Source organism: Python bivittatus, unplaced genomic scaffold, assembly GCF_059951505.1.
Source record: "Python bivittatus isolate LINGU-HERP-01145 unplaced genomic scaffold, Pbiv_v1 ctg000340_np1212, whole genome shotgun sequence".
Lineage (NCBI taxonomy): Eukaryota > Metazoa > Chordata > Lepidosauria > Squamata > Pythonidae > Python > Python bivittatus.
This window is the reverse complement of record NW_028277056.1, coordinates 32,907,604-32,921,783: the sequence shown is the minus strand read 5'-3', so window position 1 is coordinate 32,921,783 and position 14,180 is coordinate 32,907,604. Positions and strand designations below refer to the sequence as shown.

The window sequence follows — 14,180 nt, the reverse complement described above, 5'->3', positions numbered from 1 at the left end:
AAGGTCAAGACTGTCAGGTACAAATTATACTAAATTGAAACTTCCTGGAGAAAGTTGCTATGGATCTTTGTCAGAAGCCATTGAAGCTTGCTGTACTGAGCCCCCCCCCCCTTAAAGACATAAATGCTGAGGCAGGCTGGGGACTAAATAGAACAATAGCAGCTACAGTATTCATTCAGTGTATCCTGGACTTGATCAGCACAACTGAAACAGGGGAGGTGGTGTCAGAGTTGGACTAGCAGAGATGCACATGAGTTGGAGAGAAGCCACAGTGCCAATGGTCTGGGTAAATTTGGGGGGAAGTATCATCCTATTTGGCAGGAAGGGAGAAGAGGTAGATTTTTCTAAGGGTCTAGGAAGAAAAATTATCTGCTGAAAGACTATATTCATAATTTCCTACAGACGTTCCTAATTAGATAATGGCCATGCTTCTGATAAGGCATCCCATCTTTCTGATTTTAAGGGCACACAGTCTGGCAGTAGCAGAAAGTGTTTCTGAATAAATCTTCAATGCAAACTACAATGAAGGAATAATTTGCGGACTGGCTTTCTCTGTTCCTCAATCATGTCATGCCTTTGTATGTAAGCAACCCATGTTGTAACATAAATCTTATCTGCCTTATGCTTGTGAATATCCTGTGCTAAAATCTATAGCCAATAAAAGAGTTCACCTTTTGAAGATTTTTTGGAGGGCAGCATGGAAGGGCAGGAGAGGATTTTGATGTTCTCTTCCCAATCAGTACACTGCATGGAAAAAGTCCAAGTTTCAATTGGCACTTTATACAATTATGAGGGCTGTAACCTGTAGCATTTGCAAAAAGTACGGGCTTTCACAATTCTAGTCAGAAATTCTAAGAGTTGTATTTCTTCACTCCTGAAAGTCTTGACAATGCTATGGTCGCAGCACTGAAATGACATAATCTCCTTCATTGGAAACATAGAATAGTTACTGGGCTTTTGTGATTGCAAGGTATCCTTACAATAGAACCAATCACTGAATTAGAAAGTATTGTTTCAGCTCCACAAATATAGGTAGCTTCAGAAATAGTCATGTAACATTTCAAGGAATGGTTTGTGCTTCTACTGGAAGAAACAGTTGCCATGCCCAGACTCCCAGTGCTTGGGCTCCAGCACTGTTAGCCTGGTTTTACAAGAGAGAGTTTTACAATCAGAAGTATATTATTTTTCAAATAAACAAAGCAAAACAAAGAAGAAAGTTCCTTAAACAGTCAGATTCATTAAAAGGGGCTGGGTTAGAATGCTATTGTTCTATCATTAGTAGTGATTTGACTAACATTGATAGTATGGCCTGTATCTTGCTTGGTCAGGATGATATGGTCCAGGAAGTGGAGCTTGAGAAGGTGGTGGTGGTGGCCTTCTTGGAGCTGGCCATAGCCCTAGGCTCATTTGCCTGTCTGAGTGAGGACTAAAAATTCCTTGGTCTTCATTGAATTTTGGCAAAGCATTAGCATTCTAGCAATGAAGAGGAGAGGGTCCATTTACATTGCCGGTGGTGAAGGATGATTTATATATGGTGAATGTTTTGCAATTAAGTATCCAGGAGGAGGGGTGGAGAAGCAGAGGTCACTGGAAGAGGTGATGTTTGACTATAAACCAGATGAAGAGTACCTGAAGCCTAGAGAGGAAGCTGCACTATTGGTAGAGGTGGGGGAGTATATGGTGCATAATGTTGATGTGGTGGAGTAATATGATGCAGTTAGGATATGACTGGTTGGGCCTGATGTTCAGGATGATGGTGAGCAGATGTGTGGGGTAGGTGGAAATGGCTATTGAGTGCCAGAGACTGAATCATCCTGAACTGGGACAGTATTAAGATTTCTGTGCTTTCTTGTTGAAATGGAAATTGCATCTTGATTGACTGGACACAGGGGAGGATGAACCATGGACATCTCTGCTAGAGATGCATAGATGTCTTCATATGGTTAGTTATGCTCAGCTGGCACAAGCTGCAATGGCAGAAGCGGCATCATGGTGTGTTGCTTTGGTGGAATGTGGCTGTTGATGCTTATTAAGTGGCATTATGTAATGCTCTGGGATTTCAACAGGACAAGAAGCAATAGGAAGATGGAAAGGTTCTAGCAAAGGGTATACTACCAGCTTGCCAACTCCCATATAATGGTTAATATGAACCTGTACATCTCTCTGGGATAAGTATGTTCTCTTGCACCCTTGTGCAATATTACACATTAAAAGAGACCTACAAATACACTGCTCATTTCGCTGCACTGGATATGTCTTGTCTTGTCGCCTTTCTTTAAAGTAAAAGCACACTCATAGCAGAAAACATACTTGTGGGGTATCATGCATCCATATATTGTAATTGATAATTCACATACAGTATGTCACAAAAATGGGCTGGAGTGTCATCCTTCGCTCCAAGTAAATTTATCTTGAAATCCCAGAAGAGGTACCCTGGAAAACTTAGCTGATTACTAAACACATCAGCACTATTCCATTCATACTGTTCTTTGTAGTCAAACTCTTCTTCCCCAGCCTACAAGCTTCTGTTCTGGAGCTTCAGATGTGATTTGAAGCATCTATAATTGCTGAGCTGAAAATACTATTTTCTTGATTTGCTTTATAGAATTCACTGTATTTCCCAGAATTTTCATATCATATTTATAGTCATAGTTCATACTGCAGATGACATAACAGTGGTGTCCTTTTTTTTTTCACTGCTACCAAGGGAAGATTAAGATCAGGAGCACTGCCATTAATAACGTTCCATTTATGTGTTAGAGATATCAGTGAAAATCCTTAGCTTTCACTGGCATAATGATTTGAGAATGACTAGTGCTTTGATAAAGTGGGTACGTAACGGTTTCACCAGAAAAACATCCTGAGGTGTAATTGAAATTTCCTATGCTTAGTTCAGTCAACATTTCAGAACTTAGAAGTAAGCTAGAAGAAGAAACCACACTCCATATAAACATTATTGTTTCCTGTCACATAGGTGTGGACATGATTTAATGGCCGATAAAGACAGAAGGGAGAAATGAAAAGCTATTGGACCATTGAAACCACACTATAAAGAAAGACTGATGCAGAACAGATTTACTCCTTAAATGTCACAACATTTTGAAGTCAAGTTTAGCAATTTAGCTATATGATTCTAAGCATGACAGAGATGGTTTTTCTGATTTAATGATGTACTCCTTACATATACTGTGCCTTCTGTTTAGAGAAGGGTGCTATGGAAAAAGAAGAAAAAGCAAAGAAAAGCATATTCCTTATCAGATTGTTAGGAAAAGAATTGAAACTAAAACTGCAAATGATGTGGTATCTTTATACAAATATATGTTGCAATTATACCTCAAATAGGAATTTTAGTACTGGAAATGATGCCAAAAAGGACAACCAACCTGATCAAGGAATTAACACAACTCCTTTATGAGGATAAGTTACAATATTTAGCACTCTTTGGCTTCTGAAAAGAATAACTAAAGGAAAACAGAAGAAATATAAAATAATTTTCACATGGGCATTTTCAGGGAGCAAATGCATCACAATATCACAACACAAATTCTGCCCCTTTTCTACTTGCTTCATGATGTCACATAAAAGTATGAGGGGGCAGAGATCACGTTGTGACCTCATGATGTGGATTTCATCATTCTGATGAAAACTCAACTAGCTCCAAATACCACTGTATTCAGTGTGGTGAAAGTGAATAGACAAAGTTTTTTTTTCCCCCCCTGCTTTTCAAAGTATTAAAATTTCTCACGAAACAGGATTGTGGAAGATTCAGGACAGATAAAAATAATTGGATATTTTTACAATGCATAGTTAAAGTATGGAATTTATGGCTACAACATATTGATAATTACCAGCTTGTACAATTTAAAAGGGAATTAGACATATGCATGCACCATGAAACTCAATAGCTATTAATGATTATGCATCTTTATTACTCCAGTATCAGAGGCAATAAGTTTCTTGATACTAATTGCTAAGGAAAATAAATTTCATGGTACTGTCATTTATTTTCTGCTTGTGGACTTCCCCAAGGTATCTAATTAGTCACTGCAGGAACAAAATGTTGGACTAGATAGGCTATTCATTTGATTCAGCATAGCTCTTATCTGGTTTTAATATATCTCTATATTTATACATTGTGCTATAGTATTTCTAAAAAAAAAGTAGAAATGTGCAAGAGTTGTGTTCAGGAATACACACAGATTGGGAAGTAAAAAAAAAAAAAAATCCAGAAGACAGTAATGTACTGATCTAACATTGCAAAGAAAGCTACATGAATTCCTGCTTGATTTGAGGACTTTCCTTTTTATTGACTAAACACACATTGGTGTTTTAAGGCTTTATACTGGATGAAGAATGATCCTAGTCATGTAGCCTCATCTCTTAGTCTCCCTAATCTTTGTGTATTTAGCTGGGAGGATTGAAAAGGAGGTACATTCACGTTGACTCAAATGTGAAATCATCTCTCTGTACAATGTACCCTGAAGTCAGTAACTCATACCCTGATCACCACTCAGTTGAACTATTGCAACCTACTCTATGTAGAACTGTATTTGGAGATACTTCAGAAGCTGCAGTTAGTAAAAAATGTGATGGCTAGAATGTTGGTGGAACTACACCACTGTTGTAACATAAATTTTAAGGTAACTGTATTGGCTGACAGTAGGCTTCTGGACCCAAGTCAAAGTGCTGGTCCTTTACTTGACAGCACTTACACCACAAAATGCCTTGCTAGATCTGAATATGCCCATCTAGTCTGGTCATTTAGTGAGGGCCTGTTGAGCATCCTCTTTCCCTCAGGGGCTAGATGACAGTAGCTCCCATCCTTTGTAACCCCTTCATCAGATGTACACCTACCCTAACCTGTTAATTTCCCTTAAACAGTTAAAATCAGTATTATTGCAACAAGCCTTCGTTGTCAGTAGACTTGATTGTTAGCATGTATGTAATTTCAGCTATTGTTATTTTAATCATTTAACTATTTTTATTTAAATATTTGTTTAGAAACTCCTATTGTTTTGACATATTTTGTTTTCTATGCTGCTGTGCACCACTCAGAGTTCTTTTGGATTGAGCAGTGTATATTTTATGCTGTAAAATAAAAATTAAGTATAAATAAATCTGGGATATTAATAGTGCAAGAATCTAGATCACGTAGAGTGCTGAATTCCCATTTTAGCAAACACTGTCATATTTCCCTTTCAGGCTCCTTAGCTTAATATGTGGAACCCAGGAAGAGAAAGAGGAAGGAGAAAGTGTACCCCCCATTTTCTGCAGAGTTTGAAAACCCTCCCACTTTCAAGTCAATGCCTGAAGAGAGCGAGATACAATTAAGAAATACTTTTTTCCCCCCCTCAAACCTTTAGAAAGTGGCCTTGGTCCTGGATAAGATAGAAACTCTGTGTTCTTGTACCAACCTGCCTGAGCTCAGCCAGAAAAGCTTTTGTGACTCAACTAATGGTGAAAACAAGATTAGCAAGGACGAGAGGAAGGGATCTGAGTTTCAATTAGCCATGTTCCTTGCTGTTTTTCCAAAGATAGGTGAACACTTTCCAGTTCTGGCAAGCTGGACAGATAAATCTTTAACTTTTGAGAGGAAATTACAAATAGTTGCTGGCTAAATAGAGAATTTCAGCCATAGGGCTATTCATCAAGCAATGGACTCACAACAGACTTTTTAAAGGAAGCCTTCTATTTCATAATATTTGTTACTTATTAAAATATGCAGGCATTTTTGTATACAATCACATTCATAAAAGATGATGACATCAGAAGCTCTTGATATTTATGGCTCTTTCTGTCCTTCCAGACAAGTCAACTGTAATTGGGTAACTTTAATAAATACAAATAACTAGTCTGTGTTAAAGAAAAGTTTGTTCCATTTGAAAAAGTGCAGCTTATTCTTTAAGCCCAATAGCATGTCTAATCCAACCCTTGGAAAGCAGATTAATCATATGACTTGTACTGTGAATGATATTAAGTTAATTTATCTCCAAGACAATTGTGGATTTGATTTTTGGCTATTAATTTCAGCTTAATGATTTCTAAGATCACACAAGCTTTTGTTATTAGTTTCTTTGAGTATGTCATTGAGTAGAAAAACGAGATAGAATTCATATACATGCATTACATACAGTACATATATACATAAAGCAGAGATATACAAGCCATGGTTGCAGTTCACCTAGCTGCCAAGTGAAGTATACACCACGGAAGTATAATTTTTAAAATAACATTATGGTAAAAAGCACAACATATATATTTAATTATGTTAACTGTATCTAATTCAAATTAAATATTTAAATTAAATCATATTTATTTTCCAGGCCATGCCTTCTTTGTGATTTGGGTCTGTCCAGCTTTGGAGCATTGACCTCATCTTCTCTGAAAGTTGTGTACTGTTCTATTAAGTATTATCAAAGTGCATTATGGATTGCAATATATCTTTAATATAAGAAATCTATGCCTTCCCATACTGGGGACCCAGGAAAGTGTTAGACTAAGCCTGGAGACACTTTAATTTAAATTTCTCTTCAGCCATAAACGTTAGGTAGTTAGGGTCTACTCACTTTCTCACACCTTAATTAGAGTCTGTTGTTTTATAGAAATAAATGGAGGGGAGCTGCTTTGAGCTCCTTGGAGAAGAAATGGGATACTTAAATACATTTTGGATTAAATAATCTCATAAGCAGCTAACACACACGAGAGAGAGAGAGAGAAAGCATAAACAGAGATTGTGGTCACACAAGGGATTCAAGTGGATCTATGACACAAACCTGTAAAGTTTCAGACTGTACTGTATGGTTGAGTAGAATTAAAAAGTTAAAATCGGATATTTTGACCAGTCAGAGTGCTGAACTAAAAATTACAAAAGCCTACACAAATTGAATGAGGCATTAATGGGCAATTTAGAATAAATCTGAATTATGTTTCTATGTAGTAAATATCAATATCTGACTACTGAATAATATAAAAAGGAGAAAAATGAAAAAAAAAACCCACATTATAACTGAAAGTATTTTTCTATTGTAATGCCTTCCTATACTGTAAAACCAGTAACTACAACATTTACTTGTTTTTGTTGCCTTCAAATAATCATAATGTTCATGAAATGATAGATATTTTGAAATTAATGGAAAATAATGAACTGCCAGAGATTAAGTGCATTTAAAAAACTGAAGAAATATGAGGTAATAGAGCAGTTTAATGACCAAGAGAGAAGTCTGTATGTCTGAGATTTTATTTAGTGCTAGAAAAAAAGATACTGTACTCTTGGAAAATGGAATTTTCATTGCTCACCCAGAGGAAATATTCACTTTTGCTTGTTGATCTGTCATTTTACCTTGAGCAAACTTCTAAAAGTGATTTTGTAGGAATATGACTTACATATAAGTATCTCCACACTTTATGTGTGGCTCTGAATTGATCTAGTTGCTTTGGATTAATCAATATATATTAGACAAAGGTGGTCCTTTGTTTCTTCCCATTGTTTGGTGATCTTGCTTCAAAGCTTTGAGCCATGTAGATGAAGCTTATTGTTTAAATCCTTCCAACCAATCATTGTCCTCTATCTTAATCAGGTGGTGACCAAAACAGAATAGTCAAATTACTTTCAAGTTTTCAAGTGTTACCACAGTGGCTGAAAAAATTCCATGGTGAAGTATTTATTTACTTATTTATTTCTTTAGTTTTACTTATGGGGTTTATATGTCATGCTACTTCGCTCCAACAGGACTGTGCTCTTGTATATAAAAAAAGTATTCATTATGAAATATGCCTTCTTCTGAATGTTACAGTAGTTTTTTTGTTTTTTTGTTTTTAAAGACTGTTTTCCCTCCGTTGTGTTTTTAGGAATATGGGGAAAATGCAAATACCATTCATCCATTCTATTTGTCAGTCAACAATAGCTGTGAGCACATATTTCCTTTGCTGAAACTGTAAGAACAGAATGAGAAATATACATTAGAAAATACAGTAACTCACAGTTCATTTTCTTGACCAGGTTGATTTTCCAGAACAATACTTTGGCTCAGAAAATTAGTGTTTGCCTTAATATTTTAAAGCCAAATTTTTGTAACAAGTATAATTTAACAGAGGCAGAACAGGGTAATGATACATATTGCTATTGCTGAGTATTAAAGATTGCATTTTGATCATTTTTCTGTCAACTTGATATTTTCAAATTCTGATAAGTTCTTCCAACTTTGAGAATCAGTTGCCTTTCTGTTCTGTTCTGTTCCTGAGAATAGTAGATGTGGATATTCATGTGAAGAGAGAAAAGGAAAATATGAAGAGATTGAATTAAATTTTCATTTCCGTATTCTGTCAGGGATGATAATTAGTAATTATCTAAAGAGATAATAGAAGGATGACTAAGATCACAGATATTAATTAATCACTGAATTTCAAATTTTGAAAGAGGGCAATGTTTTTATTACCTTTCCTTTACTATGTTATATAGGGAGATAATTTTCATACTATCTACTATTTTTCTTTATTTCATTGTCACCTAGTTGGGGTAAGAATGAAATAAACATGTTATATTCCCTTGTTCCCTCCCCAAAAGATATATATGCAATAAACCTTTTACTCAACTCCTATGAGTCCTAAACAACGTTACAAGACTCCTGTTTCAAATTGTCTTGAGTCCAGTACCTGAATATGATACTTCTTGGAAACTGATATTCCCTTTGGGGCAATTCTGCTTGTATTTTCAATGCATTAGTAACTGGGGGTTAGAGTTAGTCTGGAGAGATTCTGTCTAATAGATGTAAGCTAATAAAGTAATTGAACTGTTCCTGAATGGTCCCACTGAGTTTCTTGGGCTGAACCTGACATCAATCTCTCCAGACTAACTCTAACCCCCAAGTACAGGAACTCTGAATTCCTTAGGGTGGTGCCAGTCTCCTTCTCTTCACTTTCACACACTCTGGCTAAGGGCTGAGGAGATGCTTGGGATTCCTCTGCCCCTCCCTATGACCTTAGACCTCCGTGTCGTGATCTTCCTCGCTCATGCCTTCCATCAAAGTTTGGTTTCTTTGGTATTCAGTAAGTCTTCATGGTATACTGGTTTCAGTGCATCTTCTTCACTGTCCTTCAGATTTTCTTCCAATGCCCTTTTTTCTTTTTCAGCTGTCTGATGTACTTGCAACATTCCATGCTCACCAATGGTCCTTGGTAAGTAGAGTCTGTCAACATCACTGTGTGGATGAAGGATATGATTCATTGTCATTATTTTTCTGGTCTTCCTATCCAGGGCTTTTAGTTAAGCTGAGCCCGATCCACTATTCCAGCTGTATATCAAATGACTGGAATTGCCCAGGTGTTAATTGCCTTGATGGTATTTCTGCCACTGAGTTTGGACTTTAAGATCTTCTTGACTCTTATGATGTATTCACTGCTAATCTTCTTATTGACTTCAGTGTGCTTGATGTTGTCGGCCTAAAAGATGTTCAAGTATTTGTAGTGATCTTCTTTATCCATACTCTTGATGTTATTTCCATAGGGCATCTTGATTCCTTCAGTTTTCACTATTTTTCCCCTATTGATGGTAAGGGTGGCACATTTGTCCAGTCCAAACTTCATTGCAATATCCTGGCTGTATATTTGGACAGTGTTGAGCAGTGATTCCATTTCAGATGGTGTTTTTCCATGCAGCTTCAGATCAATCATGTAAAGGAGGTGGGATAACCTGGCAGATGTTTTTTGATGTTTGATGGCCATGCCCTGACTTGTTCAGTATTGTTGACAGAGGAATCAATGCAATGACAAATGATAGTGATATTATTACTATTATTTGTGTTGTAATAATAATATCACATGGGGATGCAGTGGCGCAGCGGCTTAATGACGCTGAAAGTTGCTGGCCAGAAATGGTCAACACTTCAGCGGTTCGAGTCCAGCCTTCGCGTTAGCAGGGTGAGCTCCTGTTTCCTCCCCAGTTCCTGTAAACCCAACAGTTCGAAAACTCACGTGAGTAGATAAATGGGTACTCCGGTGGGAGGAAAAATGCTGGCAGTGCCTTGCAAAAAGGAGTCGGGAGCAGTTGCCGGTAAGAGTGAAAAACTGTGTGCGCCCGAAAAGGGCGCGAAGCAACGGAAACCCCGCCTCCTGCGCTTGCCAGCTGGGCTCTGCTCTAGGAAGGAGGCTCTGGCAAACCACTTCCGAAACACCTTGCCTTGAAAACTTCAAAGGACTCGTCCAAGCAGTCACTGCAGAGTCGGTAAAGACTGAGCGTAGATTAAAAAATAATAATAATAATATCACTATCATTTGTCAATGACAAATGATAGTGATGATATTATTATTATTATTATTATTATTATTATTATTATTATTATTATTATTATGAAAGGCAAACAGAAAGACACATACATATTCATGTGGACACTCAAAGTTCCTTACCTTCTTACCCCTGAACTTGATCAAATTAACTTGTCTCTTTGGTTGAATGGAGGATTGATAGTAAGATGAAGAAATTGTGGGCATTTCTTCTAGGCTATAGAATATGGCTTTCAGGATGTTGATGGTAAGTTGGCTACTTCTACCCAATGAAGTAGAGAGCAGTGGTTTCAGCTTCTTCAACTAGATTATTCAAAATGCTTTGTACAGAAATCATTAGCACATTTATAAGATGTCCCAAAAACACATTTTACCTTTCTGTTATGAACACAGATATCATAGATGTCAAAGTATGCAACAAAAAGATTCAATAGATAATTTATCTGGTGGTGGGATATGACTGAGTCTAAATGTTTCTCTGTGGCTCAGACCTATGAATCTTTATTCCCTTTTCCATGGTGGGATGAACATAATGGAATGTAACCTCTGTCCCACAGTTCACTTAACCCCTATCACATCTGCTTACATTTTGTTCCTACTCATTTTTTCCTCCAGTGTTTGCTTTAGGTGCTGATTGAATAGATAACAACACACACATTATCTTTCTGAATGTAGCCTAACATTCTGTTTGCAAAAGCAGCCAGCCAAATGTTATTGGTCTACATGCTGATGAAAACAGTGCTAGCATATTCCCCCTAAGAGTTTATTTTGAAAGGCATTCTGCTAAAGGTGTACTTACTAAGAACAGGTAAGTACTGTATAAACAGCTGCCAGCAGGACAGAAAAGGACACTGTGCTCAAGCACTAAAAAAGAACAAGAAGGGTTTTTTCTTCTCTATCTCTACAGAAGAGGAACAAAATTGTAATCAGAGTTTACTAAGCCTTAGTCCTAGCAGAATGTTAGGATAGATAGATTTTAAGAGAAGAAGAGGGGGTAGCTAAATCATCTGTGTCAAATAGAAACATTATTTCTAAGCACTCTGTTTAGTTTTACAGAGTTCATTAAATATGCTGAACTTTCCTGGTAAGATCCTTCAAAATTTCCACTGAGTCCTTGTATTCTTTTCATGCAGATGTAAAACTGACATAATCTTTTTCCAGTCTGAACTTCTAGAATAAAACTGGGGGCAGGGGAGCTGGGGGAGGGAAAGGAGAAACTGGCAAGTATGTACATGTTCTTTTTTATTATAATAAAGTAAGCAAAACACCTTCTTCAAAAATACTTCCAAATAAATGTTCTGATAATGCTTTAAAAAAAAAGAAGGAAATCAATCAATTACTCATATGTAAAGGATTACATATGCCATTTATTTGACAGTGCACTTATATTATGCATTTCTAAGAGTATATGGCTACATTCTAAGATTCAAGAACATTGTGGATGCTTTCATTCCATAGAGTTATTTTCTTTGGGAAAATGGTTGAAATGAAAATTAGTATAAAAAATTATGGACCAAAGAATACAACCTTTTTTTAGTCTAAGACCACCCTCCAACCAATAATGTTTGTACAAAGGACAAAACTACATGTGATTTATATCAATTTCAACAAAATCTAAACTGATAGGAAAATTAACATGATAACTTTGCCTCTGAAAAATATTTTCCCCATTCTGTTACCATTAAAAATGGTATTTTAGTGGGTAGTTTTGGTAGGGTTCTATTGATTCAGTCAAGGATTGGGAAGCAAGTTCTTGGTATATCAAACTGGTAAGTTCTTGTCCTGTACTTGATTGGGACAACCTTATAGGTTATTGGGTTAATTAAGAACAATGAAACAAAAGTGGGAAGAAAGTATAGTGTTTTAAAAGCTAGAAATTTACCAGCAGATTTTTGTAGTAGTTTTGATACAATAAGCTATTTGCTTTAATGGTTCAGTTTTCTAATTTAAATATCTTCTACTTTTTTGTACACTTATTTATACTTACATAGGAAATCAAATTATCACTCCTAGTAGCAAACTCATGGATATATGCTGACAGGAACTGAGGCAAAATACAGCCACTGGCATCAGGCTTTGTAGGAAATCAGGGACCTGAAGTTTTCAGATATGCTAAAATAAACTATCATTTTCAAGAAACAATTGGTTGAAACCATGAGCATTTAGGGTAGAGGATAGTGTGCTACTGTGGTTAGATGGTCTAAAATCTAAGACCTCCACCCCATGATAACTCAGGACCTTTCAAATGATCTTCAGGGGAGTGTTATATAGAGAGTAATAGCAAACAAATAAGGTAGACATGCAGTAAGATATTACTATTATGAACAAAAATATGGATATAATATGTATATACACATGCACACATTATCTTATTCTATAAAGAAATGCTATTTAGTTTCCATGTAATATATACAGTATGACCATTCAAAAGGAGCCTCCAGGTTTTAAAATACCTAACTGTACTACTAATATAGTGCAGAGTTTTGATGCAAGTCCTTCAGTGTATTTGTATCAGTTCATCAATATTGTGATTGATTTCATGGTATTCCTTGTGATGATCTATGGAAGCAGAAGTTGGACTTTGAAGAAGCAAGATAGGAAAAATTTTTATGGTTTTGAACTTTGGTGTTGGAGAAGACTCCTGAGAATACTATGGATAGCCAAGAAAACAAACGGATGTATCATTGAACAAATCAATCCAGAGTTCTCATTCAAGGTACAAATGACCAGGCTCAAATTATCCTACTTTGGACACATTATGCAAAGACCTAGCTCTCTAGAGAAGGTTCTTATTCTGGGAAAGGTGGAAGGAAATAAAAAAGGAGAACAGCCAGAAGCAAAGGGAATAGACTCAGTAGTATATCATTGGAAGATCTGAGATAATAAGTTAGGGACAGATCATTGTGGAGAAAATCTATCTATATGTCCTGTACTTGTAAAATGACCATGTTTTTCCACCACTCCTTCTGTCTATCTTTTCTGCACATGAAATCTATTAAGGTGAAATAACTGCAGAGTAAAATTTGATTGGTCATGCTAAGACCTATTCATCTGGGAGCACTCCTGACCACCATTGGTATTAGTGTATCTAATTATCCAGTTTGTTGTATACATATTTTAAAATGGATTTGTACTATTTTAGAATAATAACAGGAATTGTAGGGTTTTGAGAAAAAGATTTGGTCACTTACCATTTCTTCCACTCACTGAAAAGTATCAGTGATAGACCAGCAGTGTGATGTGGCTGTAAAAAATGCAAAGGACTGTCTCAACAGATGTTTCCAAACCATGTCCCCAAATCATAGGTAGCAATAATTTCATTTTATTCTGCAATGTTTGGATCTCATATTGAGTATTATGTACAGTTCTTCACATACACATTAGGAAAACTAATAGGTTTGGAGAAGAAGAACAAGAGTATCAAGGAATGAGGAAATAAGCCTCATTCATTCATTCATTCATTCATTCATTTTCCTGCATTTCTGTTTATATAAATAACAAGTCTTACAAACAGAGATCAGAAAAATTCTAAATAATTAGCCCTGAAAAGATTTTGTGGGGGGGGGAGCGGGGGGGGGGGGAGGGAATATAATAGAAGTATCCCAATGCCTGAAAGGAAATCACACAGAAGAAAGTCAAGACCTGCTATTTGTCATCCCAGAATGCAATATGAAGAATAATGGAATTATATGACAGAAAAGCAGATTATAACTGAATAATAGAAAAAGCTTCTTACCAGTAAAATAAATTCAACAATGGATCCAGTTTTCCAGAGAGGGGATGACTTGTCCTTCACTTTAGGTATCCAAGTGGAAGTTAGACTGCCACCCTCCATTTTAGATTCTTGCAGTGAGCAAGTGGATGGACTCAGAGACCTTAAATAGTTCCCTCTACTATATGAT

General features: G+C 36.4%; 1 pseudogene; it reads right to left on the bottom strand.

Annotated features, from left to right (window-relative positions):
- Positions 1–1,290: 1,290 nt before the first annotated feature.
- The window catches only part of LOC103049175 (E3 ubiquitin-protein ligase Hakai pseudogene), a 132,183-nt pseudogene continuing 119,293 nt past the window's right edge, over positions 1,291–14,180 (bottom strand).